Source organism: Uranotaenia lowii, chromosome 2 (assembly GCF_029784155.1).
Source record: "Uranotaenia lowii strain MFRU-FL chromosome 2, ASM2978415v1, whole genome shotgun sequence".
NCBI lineage: Eukaryota > Metazoa > Arthropoda > Insecta > Diptera > Culicidae > Uranotaenia > Uranotaenia lowii.
In genome coordinates this window covers 174,007,705-174,025,492 of record NC_073692.1, presented here as the reverse complement: position 1 = coordinate 174,025,492, position 17,788 = coordinate 174,007,705, and the positions used below count along the sequence as shown (strand labels likewise).

Here is a 17,788-nt window from a genome sequence, read left to right as displayed (position 1 = left end):
TCATAATTCGAATTAGAAATTCAGATTTAAATTAACATTTAAAAATCAAAATAAAATATTTAAAAAAGAGCTCAGGCTCAGAGTGCCGATTTGTGCTCAGAATTCAATCAAAATTTCGATTCAAAAGTTCTTGTTTCAGATTTTAAATTCAAATGCTATGGAAATCAAAATCAGATTTAGAAGTCAGTTTCACAATTATGATTCAGAACTATAAATTGAACTTCGAATAGATATCAGGTTCAATGTTTTGAACTCAGAATTCAAATTCAAATTTAAATCTCAAATTCAGATTCATCAATCGGATTGAGAAAAAAAATTAGTTATTCCTAATAGTTTTAAGAATTCGAAGTCACAATCCAGTATCAGAATTTCAGATACTGAATTCGAAGGATGTTGATACCAGTTCAGATTCTGAATAACATGTTAGTATTAATTTTAATTTTAAAACTTACAATATAACATCCAAATTCAGTTTAGTTAATTCCTTCATTCAGAATTAGATTTTTTTTTTGCTTTACTTAATGGCAATAAATTGATAAAATGTTAGGTTCAGATTCCGATATTGGATTCGCAATACAATTCAGGTTGTAAATTTATCTTCAGACACGAGATTTAGATTCCGATTTATTAGTTCGGTTCGGAATTCTGATTTAGATTCATTAATCGGATTTAGAATAGAGATCAGGTTCAGAATTTTTATTCAGATTCAAATTAATATCTCAAATTCAGATAAAAAAATCGGAATAAAAGAATAGAAAATAAGCTCATTTTAGAATTTAAATTCAAATGCTATGGAAATTAAAATCAGATTTATAAGTCAGTTTCACAATTCTGATTCAGATCTATAAAATGAACACAGAATAGATATCAAGCTCAATGTGTTGAACTTAGAATTCAGATAAGTACAAATTAAATTCTCAGATTCAGATTCATCAATCGGATTGACAAAAAAATCAACTTCAAAGTGTAAACTCGGACTCTGGATTCATATGGATTCAAAAGTTTTATTCATATTCCACATTTAGAATTTAAATGCAGAATGCAGATTCAGTATTCAAAATCTTATTAAGAAATTGAGTTCACAATTGACATAGTTTCAGATTCAAATTCTGAACTAATATTGAAAATTTAAATTCCAAATCTTCATTTTGGCCCTGAATTCTGTATACAGATTTAGGATTTCCGGTCTAAAATTTTAATTCACATTGAAAATTTAGATTCATAGTTCAGGTTTCGGATTCAACATACAGATCGGGCTCAGGATAGAAATTCGGATTTAAAATTCATCTGATAATTTAGATTCAGAATTCAGTTTTCAGATTAATTTTGTTCACAGTTCTGAATTCTGATTTTAGAATTATTCATTGATCAAAACTAGATTCCTGATTACAGATTCATATTTCAAAATGAAATCACGATATTTGATTCAAATTATTTTGCTTACCCTGAGCCAATTTGTTCTTCTGAAGTTCAAGTTTTTCAAAAAGGCAGTTTAAATATGTTTGAAAAATCGGTATTCAATAAGATTCCAAAATCAGAATTCAGATTACAAATCTAAATTCATATTAAGGACTTGGACTCAGAAATTGCTCCAAAGCTTCATAGTGTTATGGTAATTTACGATTCTCTTTCATGAATTTCTCTTTTTGATAATTCATCAATGCAGCAAATGGTGACCACGAGGCTTGTCCTCTGCCACCAACCCGAGTTAAAAATAGAAACAGCCTTCCAACAAGATTTTTTCGAACCAGAATTTTCCTACTTAGACAGGGAATATTTTTCCAGTTGATTTTTTTAATCCGTCATTTTTTTCCTTTTTTAAAGTCAAGCATAATTTATGATATACTAGCTTCAACCATAATTATGTAGACATGAGTTAGTTTTCTTGAGGAAAAACCAGATCACAAGACGGAAACGGTTAATTTTTGTATTAGATATCCTTGTAAGCAGCAGTAAAAACTATATAAAGTATCTTGAGAGGATGCATTTTGTTGAATTTTGGCTTATGTTGGCTCCAAAAAAAGTAGCCATTTGCTTGCTCAGCAGCAGTAGCCAGCAATCGCTAAATTAATTACGAGGCGATCGAAAATTTGACAAAAAGTTCATAATACAGCAGAGAATCGTTCCTACGCCATCTATCATGAGAGTGTAGGAGGCTAACCCCTTGACCACTAGTGAGCGTTGAGATATGAGGCTCTCAAACTTAAACAGTTTGAATTATTTTGAGAGTAAATGAACTTGTTGATTATCAGTTCGCTTATCCCCCAAAAAACGTACTGGCCACCTTTTTGGCTTTCTTACAGAAAGGCATAGGGAACGGTCAGTTGGGGATATCATTAATTAAGGGTCCAAGACCCCACTTTATAGGTACCAATCGACTCAGCTCGACGAGTTACGATGATGTCCGGGAATTTGTATGTTCCATAAAAACGTTCTTAACACATTAACTCCTATTCTAGGTTTCACGATTTTGATGAATTCAGTATCAAAAAATTGCATTTTTTTTTCCTGTAGGACCTATCTCAAAACCAAAAAAAAACAAAATTGTTTAAAATTTTTCTATTCCATAGAACATATCATGCTTACGTTGGCTCCAAAAAAGGTAGCCATTTGCTCAGCAGCAGTAGCCAGCAATCGCTAAATTAATTACAAAGGCGATCAAAAATTTGACAAAAATTTCATAAAACAGCAGAGAATCGATCCCACGCCATCTAGCATGAGAGTTTAGGAGGTTAACCCCTTGACCACTAGTGAGCGTCGAGATATGAGGCTCTCAAACTTTAACAGTTTGAATTATTTGGATTATAAATGAACTCGTTGAATATAAGTTCGTTTATCCTCCAAAAAACGTGCTGGGCACCTTTTTTTATATTGAGTTTAGTAATTTTTGCTATCGATTTTCTTTAATCATAATCTTTTTTATAGATTAATAATAAATAATTCAGAAATAAGGAATCCATTATTGTGTCATTTATTTCCAAAGATAATTGACACTCTGTAAGAAAGCCTCCAATCCACTGATAAGTGTATTAAATCGGGTTTTTTTTTTTGGTCATCGCTCCTCATTTTCCCTCTAATATGTGTTGTGAGATTGTTGTGAGATTAAGCAATCGAAAGATTCCATTTAATTTTTTTTAAATAAGAATTTTTTTTTTTTTTTTTTTTAAATGTGGAACGCTTCACGATTTTGCGTGTCATCCTTGCGCAGGGGCCATGCTAATCTTCTCTGTATCGTTCCAATTTTAGTATATGTCCAGCCGAAGCTAGGACGAATTAACGGGAATGTTTCGATTGCTTTGATTCAGCCACATTTTCATTTTTTCACTTCAGCTATGGTACCTACTCCAGTTCCTCACTACCCATTTTTCATGACATTCGCAAAAATCAGGCAAAATCAGGCATATTTTCAAAAATCAGGCAAATTCAATGGCTTTTCAGGTTATCAGGCAGAGCCTCGAAAAATCAGGCAATGCCTGAAAAATCAGGCACATTGGCATCTCTGGAAGCGAACGTACAGGTCTGCGAATTCTAAATTTAAATCGTTTTCGTTCGGCAGCCGAACACATCAATTGGACAACGAATGGGGGAGTGGCTAAAAGTGATAGATACAAGGGAGGGAACGAGAAACGAGCCAGAGAAGGGTGCGAGGAATGTTAACTCGGTCCGTCGGGCAACGATCGCTCGTGTGCATTCGTGTACGGTAAGCTTCGTTCTGTTGTGTCGTTGGTGTGATTTTATTCCTGCGAGGCATGGAAAACATCAATGCAGAACTGTTTTCTTTGTTTTGTGTGCAATCCAAGGTTGCCGAAATCACAGAAAAATCTGTAATTTCACAGAATTTTGAGCAAATTTTTATCACAGAATCTGTATCACAGAACACAAAATTTTGAAATTTTCACAGATTTCACAGAATTTTCAAATTTTGAATGGATTTCCGAAATTATGATTTTTTTGATGCTATCAAATTTAGATTTCTTACTTTGAATAAGAAAAGTATGATAAGATTGGTAATGGTTATTGATTTTTCCCAAACTAAAATGTGAAAAAGGCCCAACTTTTCATGAAATTTTTATGAAATTCAAGGATATTGCATCACAGAATTCTATCACAGAATTTTTGGGTAAAATCACAGAAAGTCAGAATTTTTTTTCTCAAAAACTTGGATTTTTTTTTCGGCAACCTTAGTGCAATCACGTAATGATTGGAACGAAGATAAAATCAATCTGCACACAACAAGTTAAACTCGGAAAAAATCAGCCGAATGATTCTTTACGAAGCGAGTTTACACACCGCTGATTGCAAATCGGATAGGCTCATTTGGAAGTTGCAGCAAGTTGCTGGCTGATTATTTGGATGGCTTTATCTTGTGATATGATCAGGGAAGCAAATCGAGCAGTTCTGATAATGATAACTGGTTTATTACTTGTTTAACACTTAGCAATAAATATGAGAACGCGATGACCTCTCATCCCTTTCCAATGCTGATCAAATTAACTCGTCCGAAATTATTTTCTCTCAGTCAGCTCTAGTTCTGAGAATACTCTCCGACCCCTGGAAGCGATCAAGAGAACAAACGCACAGAGAGCAAGAAATATTTAAAGAACGTAGTGCCAAGGCAGCCCTACTATAGTGTTGGTACAGACTGTGTCGTCACAATCACGAAAAATCTGTTAATTTACTAGAAAATTTGCCTTTTTCGTTGATAATTTGAAAAATTTGCTGGAAATATTCCACTTTTAAACCATGTTATTCTAGAAAGATTCTTGCACTTAAAAAAAATGTACTAATCAAAACACAAACTTTTATACAAAACCACAATCATTGATTGGCATTTTAGTAAATCGAGTTAAAAACCATAAATTGATGTTAATTGTTCTACACAAGAATTGAATATGGTAAACCGGTTGGATAAAAATCATGACAATCAGCTGAACACTCAATAACATTTTAGCGCGTTTTAGCTTTGAGTTGACATTGCATTCATTAATAAAAAAAAAAAAGAAAAAACACATAATGAAATCTTCAAAGGACCAAAAAGTTCCATAACATAGTGAAATAGAGACCTTACAACACTATCAAAATGAAATTGGATTTCATTTTTGTTCTAAAACGTGTATTTATTTGAAACTTCTGCCATTCGCATATAAATTTTCGATACATTCGTTTTTGTGAAAAATCAGGCACATTGGCATCTCTGTTAAAAACGATAAATTTGAATTGGAATGCACAACTTATCAAGAGCAAAATTTAAGTTGATAAGCGCTAACACTATACGTTCTTGCGGATGAAAATCTCTCTCAAGGTTGTTTTGATCGGCAAATTCAATCTGGTTTCATTCAGACATATGCAATGCGGTTGCGCTGGAAGGACAATGTCGGTTATCAGAAAGCTTGTTAATTACGGTCCGGCATAGAATCTTATACCGATAATTTCACCACTAAGGAAGTTCATTATTGGAGTAGAATCTGATTTGTAGATGTATTTTTCTTGTTAAAATATAAATGAATAATGATTGAAAATCATCAAAAGAAAATTTTTCAATTGTTCAACGGAAAAATCAAGCATAAGTTTACTTTTTTGGATGAAGCAATCGGCGTTGAGGATTTTATTTACAATAATGTAATTGAAAGTTTTCTCAACCCGATTTTGTGTTGTAAGCCTACTTGGTTGAATAATTCTACTGGACCAAAGCAATTGAAAAATTTCCCTTTAATTCAACCACGGCACGATATGGTACCTGAACTGTGGTTGAATTAAAGCGAATCTTTCGATTGCTTTGATTCAGTTTACTCAAAATTTCATAATGATCAACGTTATTTTGGGGAACCAAATACCCTCTTGTATGACATTTCATCACCATCACCAAAGTTTGAAATTATTGTGATTCATTTTGAATAAAGTCAGCATAAAACTTTAACAAAACTCTGAAAATCTACCATGAAGGCTTCAAACAGAAGCCATGCTTACAAACAGTAAACATTTCCCAGGCCTAATCATTATCACCTGAGCTAATGATAGCTAATGGGTCGGTGATGGTAATTACTGGCAGGATAAATGGCTCTCAATTTTTTTTGCTTCACCCCACTACCCAACTGCTACGTTCCCTATCAAATTGCCAACGGCCTTTTGCCACCGTGATGATGTGGGTGGATAGAGGGCTTGCTAGCTGACTCTTAATGAAGAACCTTATACAAGATTACAAGATTGGTAGATGATCCTTCTCGTCCCCCGGTAAAGTTTCAATGGTTTGGCTTTTTTCTCACCATTATTTCTGAGATGTCGAATCTGGATCCATCTGCCCGACAGAAAGTCTGTGTGTGCGGTGCTGTTTTGCTAACGGACACGGAAAATGGACCTTTTGCCGAGAAAAGTCTTTATAAAGCCATTATCGCTCAATTAAATTATTCAAATTACTGCTCCGACACAAGTTTTGTGGCTTTCCGATGGCAGCGGATTAAAGGTGAAAGAAGTTTTTCCCGGTTTTCGTCCTCACACAACGATGATTTCCCGCAACTTTTTCGATCGGTTCAGCTGAGCTGTTTTGAAGTGTCACAAATTGGCTAAGGTTTGCTGGACACAATTTGATCCTATACTATTTTCAATCAATTCTAGTCGATGGATTTGAAATAAAAAATTTCCCAACGTTTTTTTATATTCCTAACCAGAACGAAAAGAAAATTGCGTTATGCAATGCAAGTTTAGCTCTTGAACTGATTGTCATAACGATCCATCTCACCTAATTTTTACATAATAAGTTACGAAGTTACGGTCTTCGACAAAGTTGTGCAGCGGAAAATTTCGGCAAGAATACCATTAGCAATCAATTCCACAGAAGAAACAGAAAAAATGATGATTTTTCAGTAAAAAATATTCAATTTTTCCATAAAAACCTAAAACTTCAAATTCACGCATGTAAACGTTACTTAAAAATTCTGCAAAAAATCATGGATTAGTGATGAACCAAAACAAAGCTATGAGATATTCAAAAATGACACCAAATCGACTTATTCTACTATAACATATATAAATTTTCAAAATCGTTCATCTTTTTTCATTAAAAATGACTGTCGATTAAAACTCAAATTCCCAAGGCCTAGCTATAACTTGCCAACCACTGATCCGAATTTCACAAACTTGGCCTTGTTCAATTACTTCAAAGCGTCTTGTTCTAGTTTGTAGAGCTTTATTTTGCTCCAAAGTCAAAGAGTTTTGAGAAATTTATTAAAATGTGGAAGAATTTTTTTTTATTAACCTCGACTTCACCCAGGTTTTGAAATGGTTTCGATTGGACGTAGTTTCAGACGCCGCACGAGCTTATATTATATTAACCCATAATTTCCCTATGTTTTGTAAATAATGGAGAAAAAAACTAATTTGGACTTGAAAATTTTGAACAAAAATAGAACTTTCTTGTGAGATTTTTTTTCGAAAAATCCAATGATAGCTGTTTAAGCCACCACACGCTTCGGAAAATGAAGTTAAGGCTGTTTTACCCTCAATTCCCCTATATTTTTTTATTACACAAAAAAAGCATGTTCGGACTTGAAAATTTGATTGAACTGGAAAGTATTTTGTGTGATTTATTTTTCGAGGAATCCAATGGAAGGTGCTTGAGCCACCGCACGCTTCGGAAAATAGAGTTACGGCCGTTTTTACCCTCAAATCCATTACATTTTTTATTTGTTTAAGAAATAAGCATCTTCGGACTTGATAATTTTGAACAAAATGGGACGTTTCTTATGTGATTTTTCCGAGGAATTCAACGAAGCCTATTTGAGCCACCGCACGCTTCGGAAAATGAAGTAAAAACAGCCAAAACTTCATTTTTTTTCAAAATGGCTGGTAGTTCAAACAGTCTTTATTGAATTTCTCGGAAAAAATTATATAAGATAAGATAAGTCTCATTTTGCTCAATATTTTCAAGTCCGAACATGCTTTTTCTGAACTATTTTAAAAATTTAAGGGAATTTCGGGTGAAATAGCCATAACTCATGTTTTCAATGCGTGCGGTGGCTAAAATAAGCTTCGTTTGATTTCTCGGAAAAAAAAATCACACAAGATTCGTTCCATTTTGTTTAAAATTTTCAAGTTTGAACATGCTTTTTTTCTGAAATAATTGAAGAATGTAAGGGAATTGAGGGTCAAATCGTTCAGCTTGGCCGTTCGATTGTGGGTGGAAAGGTGCCGTAGTGAGGTGCTGTATGCCGTTTTCAGCGCAGAAGGTTTGGAACAAAGCGCTGCAAAACTGGGGCCCGTTGTCGCTCACCAAAGTTGTCGGCATTCCAAAACGAGCGAAGAGATCTCGGAGAATGTTGATTGTAGCTGTGCATGTGGTGCTGCTTGTTCGAAAGATCTCAGGCCACTTGGTGAAGGAATCGATCACAAGCAGGAAGTAATCTCCTTCGATTGGTCCAGCATAGTCAATGTGCACTCGTTCCCATGGCTTGGTGGATTTGGGCCACAGCGAAGGTGCAGAGTGTGGTGGAGATTTCGCTGTCAACATTCGGCCAATACACGTATGAACGAGCGATGGCTTTCATACGCTGAGTGCCAGGGTGGCCACGATGAAGCTGGTCGAGACAGCGCTTGCGGAATGGAGCTGGGATGGCCAACCGTTCCCCGAAAAGTATGCAACCGTCGACAATCGTGAGGGATTCTCTTCGGTCGTAAAAGCGCTTGAGCTCAGGAATGGAGAGAGCTTTTGGATCGGGCCAACCATCTTGCAAAAAGCGGTAGACCTTCTTCATGACCAGATCGGTTTGCGTGGCTTGTTGAATGTCGCTAAAAGTAAGGGGAAGTGCATTAAGAGAATCGGAAGCAACTGACCTCAGGTGATCCTCGAGAACCAAAGAAGCGATCACATAATCCTCGTCGGGCTTTGTATGGTGTTTGATCAGCCGGGAAAGTACATCGGCGTCCCCAAACTTCGCTGTCGGCACATGTTCGATGGAGAAATCGTACAGGAGCATCATTAGTGCCCATCGTTGCAAGCGGTTCGATGTGTAGACCGGAATGCCCTTTTTCGATCCAAAAATTCGCAACAAAGGAGCATGATCGGTCTTCAGGAGGAAGTGGCGGCCAAATATCATTTTGTGGAATTTGGTGGTTGCAAAAATGATGGCTAATCCTTCTCTGTCAGGCTGGCTGTAGTTTTTCTCCGCAGGTGTAAGCGCTCTGGCTGCATGCTGGATGACTTTCACAGAACCTTCCGGAAATCGGTGACTAATAGTAGCCCCAACTCCGACTGAAGAAGCGTCCGCCGAGACGACTATGTCGAGCCTCGGGTTGTAGTGGGTAAGCAGAAGATTTGAAATGAGAATCTCCTTGAACTTGGTGAACGATTCTTGGCATGCAGGGGTCCAATTGAACTTAGCTCCAGCTTTCAAGAGCTCATCCAGCGGGAACCGAAGTGTCCTCATGTTAGGCACGAATTTGCCATAGTAGTTTATGGCTCCGAGGAACGAACGGACTCCAGACACGTCAACTGGAGCTGGCATCTCGTTGATGGCTTGCACTTTGGCTGGATCTGGACGTAGACCATGGCGATCTAGCAGGTACCCCAAGTATTTGATTTGAGGCTGGACGAAAGTGCATTTCTCCGGGCGCAATGTAAATCCGAAGTCGCGAATCCGCTTGAAAAGCGCTTCAAGATTGGCTAGGTGTTCCTCTTCGGTTTCGCCTCCGACTACAACGTCGTCGAGGTATCCAGAAGTGCAGTTGAGACCAGCTGTCATGGTGTCAATCAGCTGCTGAAAAGCTCCGGGTGCTGTTTTGATGCCAGGCGAATGGCGATTGTACCGGTATAACCCGCGATGCGTGTTGATGGTAAGCAGGTTCCGGCTATCCTCATCAACCTCGACCTGTAGAAAGGCATCAGAGAGATCGATTTGGCTGAAGACGGTGCAATTGGACAGTTTCGTGAAAATGTCTTCAGGGAGCGGAAGCGGGTACTGGTGGGGCTGCAAGGCTTCATTCAACCCGGTGGAATAGTCTCCACAAATCCGTATTGACCCGTTGGATTTCCGCACGACCACGATCGGAGCTGCCCAGTTGGAGAAATCAACCGGTGAAATGATGCCTGCGCGCTCAAGCCGATCGAGCTCATCGTCGACAGTACCTAGCATTGCGTAAGCCACTGGGCGCTTGGGCCGGAAAGCTGGCTGGACATCGGGCTTCAGTTCCAGCTTTACTTTGGTTTTGCTGCACAATCCTAGGGCACTCCTGAAGACGGTCGGGTAAGCTGCTTTTAGTGATTCCAACGAAGTAGATGGTTTGGTAATCTGGTTGCAGAACGACGAAATTGGCACTGACCAGAGGCCAAACGCATCAAGCAGATCGATGCCAAGCAGATTCAGCGCTTTGTCCACCACGTAGAATGTTCCACGGCGAAGCTGACCGTTGACGTTGACGTCACAGTCAAATTTAAACAGGAGCTGGAGAGGGGCACCAGAAGCAGTAGATGCTTTTTCTAGTGCGGGGGTGGTGGATGGCTTGCCGATTTTCTCCCACACACGCTTCGACACGACACTGATGTCGGATCCAGTGTCTAACTGGAGTTTCACTTCAGCACTATTTAGTTTCGCCTGCACAAAACGCCGCTTTCGTTGCTCGTACGGCGTCTGGAACAACGTTCAATCGATTCTCTGGACATTTTCACTAAAGGAGCGTATTTTTTCATAGATTGATTTCGTGTAGGAGGGAAGATATTGAATTTCTTCGTGGTTTGTACACTTTTTCCTCATTGTGCATCGTTAAAAATTTGTTAAAAATTCTGTATATTCCTCAAATTTTCAACTTTGCGATTAAGGAAGGCATTACTTATAAAATTTCATTACTTTTTAATTTTCAAACGGGCCAACTACTATGAAGTTGAAGATACCAATGTGTATATATATAGATCATGGCCGCAGGAACGGGGGGGGGGGGGGGGGGGGAGAGTTGGTAAATAAACCCCCCCCCCCCTCTCTCTCCCTCCAGGGGGTCCAAAAATGCCAAGGGTCCAAAAAAACTTCTCGATACGAAAATTTTCAAATTCCTAATAAAATTTTTATGAACAACTAAAATGATTCAAGAGTAAAAATCTCGACTCAGCACTCTGAAATCTTATCACAGGTCGATAATTCTACTACTGTTTTTTCAAAAAATTTCTAACTTGTTGATAGAAACTAGTCCCGAATATCTAATTCAAATAAGATAAGACAAAGCTCCAAATCGTCGAGATTTTAGACGAAGTTTTGCACTTTATTTGCAAAATTAAACAAAAATTTCAATTAAGACATAAAGATTGTGCATTTTGCGCCTAAATATTTTTAATTAAACGTTATCAAAATTAATGTGAACATTAAGTGTTTATCATCATGTATTTTTTAAATAATTTTGATATTAGCAGATATCTAAGAAAATATCTCGGATTTGCACGGCCCTTGTACTTAGGGAAAAATTAGGCTAGAGGAAAGCTTAGGCTAGAATAGTTCCAGATTGTGTGGTTCCAAATTTACTTATTATCATTAAAATTCGATCCCTGTTAGAAGAATTCGGATTCTGTATCTAGTTTACTGTTACTGAACTTCAGTTTGGATCATTATTGAAAAAAAAATCCGGATTCGAATCTTGGTTTTGCATTTAAAAATTTTATGTTCGAAACTCATCCTTTCGGAATATGCAAAACAAGATTTGAAATTTTGACTTTTGATTCTTATGCAGGGTCTAGAGAAAGGTTTATGGTGATTCAGAATTAAAAAATCTGAAAAGGGTTCATCACTCGCAATTTTCCTTCAGATTCACTAGTTCATTTTCGAATAAATAACTGAAGAAAGAATTCCGATTGGAAACCAGCTACTCAGAATTCAAATACGAGATTCTGATTGAGAAATCTAACCCAAATTTTGCTTTTGGATTCATAAAGCTTAGTTCTTTTAGAAATGGGACAGTTACGAATGCGTGTATCTCAAAAACCTTTCGTTTGATCTAAAAACTTTCTATGAAGGAAATGAAGGTAATCTTATGATAATTCATGAAAAAATTTGAAAAAAAATATTTATCGTTTTTTTGTAAGAATAAATGCTACTTTATTCTTGGTACTTCCAATCGGCTAGCGCACACTTTTTTCAGTCATGATATTGATTAGTTTTTCAAACTAATACTTCGTCTAATCTGTATTTTAGGTGGCTACATCCTGTTCCTTCAATTTCCGCTACTGTTCGGACCAATCCTTCTCTTTTATAAGAAACTGAGGGCAATTTAGTGGATACAGATGTTTCGAAATTAACAAATTTGATTATTTTTGAGCCACTTTTTAAGCGTTTTTAATATAAATTCTGCTGGTGAAATCTGGCAATAACGAAGTAAAACCACCATGAGATTAAACTTAAAGTATAATCGGTTAGTATAAATCGTAGATTGCAAAGAGTACATAAAAGATTACTCTTTTTAGGTTTTAAAAACAGCGAAAACCATAGTTTTTGTTTCGAATATTGTAATTTCTTTCCACAGGAGCAGAATTTTGGCAAATCATAATATTTTATACAAAATAACCAGCAAATATATACTTTAATATACTCGGGACCTTGCACGAGCAGACATGGTATAGGATTCAAACGCTGGAATTTGTTTAAAATAGGGTATTTCATAAGTTTTGTCGTTCATCAGAAATCATCTGTCCCATAGCCTCGGTACCGGCTATACAGCTTACGAGCTCTGGGACTAGCAAAAATTTATTGTTTGAAGTGGGGTTTGAATGACTCTTTTGGCAGTATTTGCATACTTTTCCACCACTTACATACAGTAATTCTTCGAATAACCAACGGTTTTGTCAGCTATCAATTTCATAATGATGGATTTTAAATGAAACTGTGCAAAATTATTTTTTCCTTTTTCTCTTGCATCGTAAATATCTCAAAAAAACGCGTAATTTTCAAATTTTGAAAAAAAATAGGGCCGATAGTATGGGAGAGTGGGGAATCAAGGGCCACTTTTTTTCGTTGTTCCATAACTTCTTTGTTATAAAAGAAAAAATGAAAATAAAAAATGCTATGGTTTTCTACATTTTCAAGGTATCATAAGGTATTTTTTTATAATTTTTAATAAGTTGTTTTCCCCAAATTCTGACTGTTTGAAAAAAAGCAATATTTTTTGGATTTTGAAAAATGGTGGGAAATCGTGGGCCACCAAATCCAAATTGGCCAAATAACATGCAAAGTTTATGAGTTGACCCAAAACTGTGATTTCCTAATTCATTCCGTTATTTTAAAGCAATTTCAGATGATGAAATAAAAAAGAGAGCTGTGTATGATCGCATAGATTCCAAAACCTGGCTCGCGAACGTTTTGGCAAAATTTCTTATAAAGGATGGACAAAATATTTTTCATAACTCTTCATTTGGCACTTTGAAAACTTTGCAGATAGGAAAAACGTATTTTAAGTTCTGAATGTGTATAAAAACATAAAAATATAGGTGATTTAAGATGTGTGGCCCACGATTCCCCACAAGCTATGATTTGCAAATTGGTTGCGTTTGTGTGACTTATTGATGTTTCATCAAAAATTCCTTTGCCACGTGAAAGATCATGACAAAACTAAGATCATAAGCGTATGAGCATATTTTTGTTATGCATTTTAGGTTCCCCATCGATGAAATTAGCGGGTGTTTTTTTAATTATGTAAGTAATTTTTTCTAACTTTTTTTAGTTTGATAAATAAAAGAAGTATATGATGCGAATTTCAGTCAACGACGTATAGAAAAATATACTCACACAAAGCGACGACGATGACAGTTAGTTTGAGATTTTTATCTCAACACACATCTGAGATATTAAAAGTGGCCCACGTTTCCCCATGGCCCACGATACCCCACTCTCCCCTACTTTTTACAGGCAACAAAATGCTGCCAAAATTTTTCATGTCCGATTACTAGTAAACGAACTATAAGCAAAAGAAAGTGTCCCATTTCTAAAAGAACTAAGCTTTAATAAGTAAGAATTATAATCTGAAGCTTAGACTCAAAAATCGTTTATGAATTCGGAATTCTGCAGGTTCAAAAGGCAGTACTCTGGTTCGAAATTAAATTATTGAGATTCAGCTTGAAGCTAAGTTTTATAATCTAGATTAAAATATCAATGTGAGAATTTTAATAAGGATTCAAATTACAGGCGATCGCCGTTTCAAAATTTTGATTCTGGATTCAAAATCAAAATTTTATATTCATTCATAGTCAGTTTGGAACACAAACCAGAAAACATAAAATTAAATTTTGATTTTAGATAAAATTTGATTTTAGATAGAACTAGATGAAATCATATTTTACTGGTTTTTTAAGCATTACTTATATGGCAGATTTTTCTTAAACTAAGTTTCAAACTTAAATCTTTAATTTAATCGTTTAAAAGAGTAGAAAATAAATCGGATTTCAACCGCAAACCTTATCACTTACTTTTATTTTTGAATATGTGGATTTTATTTACCATACCTCAAACGGTTATGCTTGTGGTTAAAAAACTAGCTTACTTCTTTCTTATTTAAGGAAATATAAAAAGTTTTTCTTCAAAATAAAATCTTCTTATGTATTTTTTATACTTCTTGAAAAAAAATTGGCAACTTCTAGGACTTGTTTTCAAAAGTTAGATATTGAAATATACACCTTACTATTAATGTAAAATGACTCAAACCTGAATAATTATATACATAGAACCTTTAATTTTTTTTTTTACTATTCTTTATGTAAGCCTTGTTCAAGCAAAACTGTTATTGAAAAAATATTGTCAAGAAAAAAATAAATAAAATGATAGAATTTAGAAGCAAATGGGTTGTTTTATATAAAAGTTTAACTTTTTCCTTTGAATAGGTATAGTTTTGGAGTTATTTATATGGTCATTCTATAACAATTTTTGAATATTTAAAAATTTCATTTTCTATGAGAAAGCCTGAATAGAACAAATGTCTAAAAATCCTATGAAATTTCTAAGTTTGAATTTATAAAAAGGCATAGGAACAGTGGAAGAACCTAGGGAATTGCATGAAGGTTAATTGTTTTTTAGACCAAAAAATAGTGAGAAATGTTTATAATTTTTGCCCCTAAATGTATGCAGCTATATTGTCCATCTTTTGAGTATATTTATTTTTGAAAGAGAACGTTGAAAAATTCAATTGAGTCCAAACAAAAAATTACTGTTATAGATGTTTAATCCTTTGATGCTAATTGGTATCAAAACAATAATTTTGAAGGTGTTGAGATACATTGAAACCATAGTGATCAAAGTTACGCCTAACCATGAAATCTGGTTTTGTAACAAACATTTAGTTATAGCCACTAATGTCGTTTGAATTTTCAATGATCATGCTTTAAAATCCCTAACTAAGTAAGTGTTTAATTTTTTTTTAGTTTAACAAGAAAGCAACCCCTTTCAAATTATTTGAAAATGAATTAAAAAAGTGATCAATGTTCCTCCAGTTAACGGTACTCTTTTTTTTGCTGGGCCCGGAGCCTAAAAAGAGATCTGGTTCTACAGTCTCAACTTACCAATTTTACTTTTACTGGAATTTAATAATGATTTTGTAATGTTTTGTTCAGATTTCAGCAGCTGGCATCCCAGTTAAAATATGTTTCAATGGCACAAAAATAATCCATTTCAGTTAATTTCGAAGCTGCTGAAACCACCGAGTTGTCCCAGGTTCTTCTACATATTTAGGGAAGTATTTGGTAATAAAAGAGTGAAAATGGAAGCAAAAGGGCACAGTCACCCAAAATATTGATTAGACAATGTATTGGTGGAAAAAAAACTCTCAACAACATGACTCAAAAAGTTGTCGTCTACTGAAGGAGGTAAGAAGAGTAAAAAATAAATTCATAAATTATCGTAAGATTACTTCGACTTACTTTTCAAAGTATTTTCATCAAATAAACAAGGTTAAGATACACGCATTTTCAAATGAACTACGCTTTAATCAGCCGAATGAACGATAAGTTGATCTGCTGGTCTATTTGCTTTTAATCTTAGTTCTTCAGGAATTCAATAGGTCGTTAATATTTCAGCAAAAGAAACGTGTAAAATGGACTTTCTAATTGCATATTATGAGAAAAAACCCATCTCAACCGAATCCATAAATTTTAAGCTAAAATACACATTTTTCACCGGTAGCTTTCGTATTTTATGTGACAAGCAATAAGACAAGTTGCTCGCTATACATGTTGAAATAAATAGCAACCGAGGCAAACTTTTCTATGAGAGCGAACGTCTTTATCAGATATTTATTAAAAGCAAACAGCTTCCAAGTAGCCGAAAAGGATCTCTCTGGGGGCTAGCTGCTACAAATCTTAAGAAAAAGGCGTCTTTTCAAGCGTCGTCGTTTGACGCTAAAAGAGTAAGACTCTACCCCGGCAGAGTGTTTATGTTTTATGTGTGATATGTTGGTTTAGCGAAGGTTGTACTACGTACTACCATGCATCACTGCCACGCTCCTTCCTTCCAACCCCAAAAGTCGAGCAATTGAAGTCAACTGCACAATAAGACAAGAAGCTAACAGCGATGCAGAAAAATTAAAAGCAAACAAACACCATCTTTTCCCGCTTCTTCCCGCTTCATGCAAGGTTAACTACCAAGGATGAAAGTATATTTTTAACCATCCTGTAGCCATTTTTTCGTTAAAAAGGACCCTGGCCTGGCAAGAAAACGGCGACGGCTCAAGGAAAGGATTTACTATATTCGTGACTTGTATAAAGTCATGTTTATGCTGCGGCACGTTGGGTGTTGAAAGTGTGCACGAGGTAGAAAGTGATTTCTGCACTTCAACGCCTTTCTTTACGGCCGGCATCTGGCTGGGTTAGCCTTACTTAACGCTGACGAGCACGCCGCATCTGATCACAAATGAAGATATCTTGAGGATGAAAAAAAGGTTGAATGAATATTTGAGTATCGTCGTCACGCGAGCTTTCCTTAATTAAAAATCTGATTTTATTCTCGTTCCCGCTTTCGTATCCTTCGGAGTAGATTTAGGGCGGAAACAGTTATGTATGGTTGGAATATTTTCACACCTTCGCGAATGTTTGAACACGGTTTGAAACTTCTAAACTGCCGTTTTACGCAAAAGTGTCCTATGAGACTTTTAGGTCATTTTCATTATCTGCTGGAAACAGTTTTTTCTAGTTTCTAGTTTCGAATAAAAACACGAAGAAGCATGCTTTGTACTGACAGTATAAAAAAAAAATCATCAAGGTGGTTGTCTCTATGTTGGTGATTCTATTTATGCAATTATAAAGCTACAGCTTGATTTGTTTCATCTGACAATTTGGCCTATTGGTTAGGTGTCGGAGAGGTAATCAGAGGACTCGAGTTTGATTCATGGTCGAGGTGAATGTTTTTATGGTGGAAATTGAGGTTCAATGTGTAAATCATGTTCGCTATATCTTGCAGTGCGTGCGTATCTTATAGATCAAGATGATTTAACGATCATAAGAGCTAATTTGAGCAAAAAAATTTATTTAAAAAGAGTGTTATGCTCACTTTACAGCAGAAGTGTTTTAACGGATGATTACCCATCGCGCCAGGCCTCTAAATACAAGACCACACTAATAAATTTCAACCTTTCTCCGAAGATAACGCTGGCAGTGGCATCAGAATTAATTCCGGCGACCCAAATCTCATCGCCTAATAAACCTTCCTTTTCCATCTTTTTTCCTTTGGTTTTTTTTTGTTCCAGCTCTTTTACATTTCAGAAAACTGACTGCTGTGGTCGAGGGCACATTTCGGAGTTAATAGACCTTTTTATCATATTTTTAGTTATTCTCCTGCTTAAC

General features: G+C 35.8%; 1 protein-coding gene and 1 non-coding gene across 9 annotated transcripts in view; one reads left to right on the top strand and one right to left on the bottom strand.

Annotated features, from left to right (window-relative positions):
• Nucleotides 1-17,788, top strand: part of LOC129744503 (thrombospondin type-1 domain-containing protein 4) — a 308,628-nt gene that overhangs the window by 279,719 nt on the left and 11,121 nt on the right. The gene's annotated exons all lie outside the window — the stretch shown is intronic.
• LOC129750258 (U6 spliceosomal RNA) lies at nucleotides 3,164-3,270 on the bottom strand. The gene has a single exon (XR_008738374.1). It is a non-coding gene; the product is annotated as a U6 spliceosomal RNA (small nuclear RNA).